At 45.4% G+C, this 3,373-nt stretch overlaps 1 pseudogene; it reads right to left on the reverse strand.

Annotated features, from left to right (window-relative positions):
• Nucleotides 1-220: 220 nt before the first annotated feature.
• On the reverse strand, nt 221-277 carry LOC129860238 (U7 small nuclear RNA; annotated as a pseudogene).
• Nucleotides 278-3,373: the final 3,096 nt, after the last annotated feature.

The raw sequence follows: 3,373 nt of genomic DNA on the forward strand, positions 1-3,373 counted from the left end.
AGGAAGGCTTCAAATCACAACACAATCAGCCTTGTAACAAGACCCAGTGATTTAGAGGAGAACTGTGTGCATGCATGTGTGTGTAAAATACTGTAGTATACTATGGTATGAATACTACAGTATTGACTGTAATATAATGTAGTATTTACAGTTCACTATAGTATTAATACTGTCGTAAAAGTAAACTGTAGTTTATAAGTCATTAATGTGGTGTTTTTGTGGAGGCTTTCTCCTTCAGGAAACCTACTGGAGAAATAGTAAAAGAGCACATAACCTGTAGGTAGGTAGGACTGAGCTCTGAACAGATAGTTCAAAGCTTCTGCTCTTTTCTTAGAAGCTGTCGGGAACATAATATATGGTCTATACTTGACATGTATGTTTCTCACTTATGGGTGGCACAAATCGGGATATGGGGAGGGGAATGGGCAGGGTATATGCACATTACACATGGTAGTATTTACAATAGTTAATAAAGTTTTGTGTTTTTGCAGACATTGCTATAGTATTTACTGCAGTTCATCTGTTCAGATAAAACAGTAGTATTTACTGTAGTATTCTACAACATTCTATAGTAAGTACTACACATGATCACGGGATACTACAGTGTGCTGTATAGCATTCTACCACAGTTTACCACTGTCACACCCTGATCTGTTTCACCTGTCCTTGTGCTCGTCTCCACCCCCCTCCAGGTGTCACCCATCTTCCCCATTATCCCCTGGGTATTTATACCTGTGTTTTCTGTCTGCCTGTGCCAGTTCATCTCGTTTGCCAACTCAACCAGCGTTTTTCTCTCAGCTCCTGATTTTTCCCAGTCTCTCTTTTTATCGTCCTCCTGGTTTTGACCCTTGCCTATCCTGACTCTCTGCCCGCATGCCTGACTACTCTGCCTGCCCCTGACCTCGAGCCTGCCTGACCACTCTGCCTGCCCCTGACCTCGAGCCTGCCTGACCACTCTGCCTGCCCCTGACCTCGAGCCTGCCTGACCACTCTGCCTGCCCCTGACCTCGAGCCTGCCTGACCACTCTGCCTGCCCCTGACCTCGAGCCTGCCTGACCACTCTGCCTGCCCGACCTCGAGCCTGCCCGACCACTCTGCCTGCCCTACCTCGAGCCTGCCAGACCACTCTGCCTGCCCAACCACTCTGCCTGCCCGACCACTCTGCCTGCCCGACCACTCTGCCTGCCCGACCTCGAGCCTGCCCGACCACTCTGCCTGCCCTACCTCGAGCCTGCCCGACCACTCTGCCTGCCCGACCACTCTGCCTGCCCGACCACTCTGCCTGCCCGACCACTCTGCCTGCCCGACCACTCTGCCTGCCCGACCACTCTGCCTGCCTGACCACTCTGCCTGCCTGACCACTCACTGCCCGACCACTCTCACTGCCCGACCACTCTGCCTGCCCGGCCTCGAGCCTGCCTGACCACTCTGCCTGCCCGACCTCGAGCCTGCCTGCCTGACCTCAAGCCTGCCCGACCACTCTGCCTGCCCGACCTCGAGCCTACCTGCCGCCCTGTACCATTTGGGACTCTGCCCTGGCTATGAACTCTTGCCTGTCCCCGACCTGCCTTTCGTCTATCCCTTGGACTATAATAAATACCAGAGCTCAAAGCACCTGCCTCCTGTGTCTGTATCTGGGTCTCACAGTATGTCCTTATAAATACAGAATTCTAGAGTAAGTAATGTACTATTCTACAGTAAGTAATGTAGTATTCTACAGTAAGTAATGTAGTACACTCAGTAGTATAGACTATTGAGATATCACACAGTTTCGTCTTGGTCACACTGCTAACTAATGACTAGCTCGAGGAGCCAAAGGCATAAGAAGATGGCATTATTAAGCCACAGGTATTTCATCAAGCACGGATACTGTAACAGGCATCATAATCAAGCTCCGATTACAGATCTACTAATTAATGGCAGAAGCATGTGTGTTCTAGATGAAGAATCGACTCTGCACTGGACGTAATAGACCCAATCTCACATTCCATTTCACCTCCACCCATTTCTCTCGCTCTCTCTCTCAATTCAATTTAAGCTTTATTGGCATGGGAAACATATGTTTACATTGCCAAATCAAGTGGAATAGATAATAAACAAAAGTGAAATACACAATCAGAAAATAACAGTAAACATTACACTCACAAAAGTAAAAAAATATATATAGACATTTTGAATGTTATATTATTGACTATATACAGTGTTGTAACAAAGTGCAAGTGGTTGAAGTATGAAAGGGAACATAAACAAACATAATTACAGGTCGTATTTACAATGTGGTTTGTTCTTCACTGGTTGCCCTTTTCTTGTGCAGCAGGTCACAGATCTTGCTGCTGTGGTGACACACGGTGGTATTTCACCTAATAGAAATGGCAGTTCATCAAGTTTGGATTTCTTTTCACATTCTTTTTGGATCTGTGTAATCTGAGGGATATATGTGTCTCTAATATGGTCATACATTGGGCAGGAGGTTAGGAAGTGCAGCTTGGTTCCCACCTCATGTTGTGGGCAGTGTGCACATAGCCTGTCTTCTCGAGAGCCAGGTCTTCCAATGGCGGCCTCTCTCAATAGCAAGGCCATGTTCAACGAGTCTGTACATAGTCAAAAGACTTACTTAATGTTGGGTCAGTCACAGTGGTCAGGTATTCGGTCACTGTGTACACTCTGTTCAGGCCCAGGTTGCATTCTAGTTTGCTCCGTTTTTTTGTTGATTCTTTCCAATGTTTCAAGGAAATTATCATTTTGTTTTCTCATGAAAACAAAATGTGTTGCTGTCCTGGGGCTCTGTGGGGTCTGTTTGAGTCCCTGTACCAGCTGGCTGAGGGGATGTTTCTCCAGGTTTACCTCTCTGTAGGTGAGGGCTTTGTTATGGAAGGTTTGAAAATCGCTTCTTTTTTGGTGGTTGGAGAATTAAATAGCTATTTTTGGGGATTTTAATAATTAGGGGGAATAGTTCTTATTCTGCTTTGCATGCATTATTTTGTTGTTTTACGTTGTACACAGAGAATGTTTCTCCCATTTTGTGAATTGTTAGTTGAGTGGACCCCAGACCTCACAACCATGAAGGGAATTGGGTTCTATAACTGATTTAAGTATTTTTAGCCAGATCCTAATTGGTATGTCAAATTTGATGTTCCTTTTGAAGGGATAGAAGTCCCTTCTCAGATCGTTAACAGCTTTGTGGAAGTTACCTGTGGCGCTGATGTTTAGGCCGAGGTATGTATAGTTTTTAGTGTGCTCACCAACCTTGTGCTGTAGGCTTTAGTCCTAATACATTATCAATGCATATTGGCTATGCTTGAATTGCCCTTCCAATGTTGTTATTCTCAGAACATTTGAACATTATATTACATATGATCACATTGGTAATAGC

The sequence above is a fragment of the Salvelinus fontinalis genome, chromosome 7 (genome assembly GCF_029448725.1).
Source record: "Salvelinus fontinalis isolate EN_2023a chromosome 7, ASM2944872v1, whole genome shotgun sequence".
Lineage (NCBI taxonomy): Eukaryota > Metazoa > Chordata > Actinopteri > Salmoniformes > Salmonidae > Salvelinus > Salvelinus fontinalis.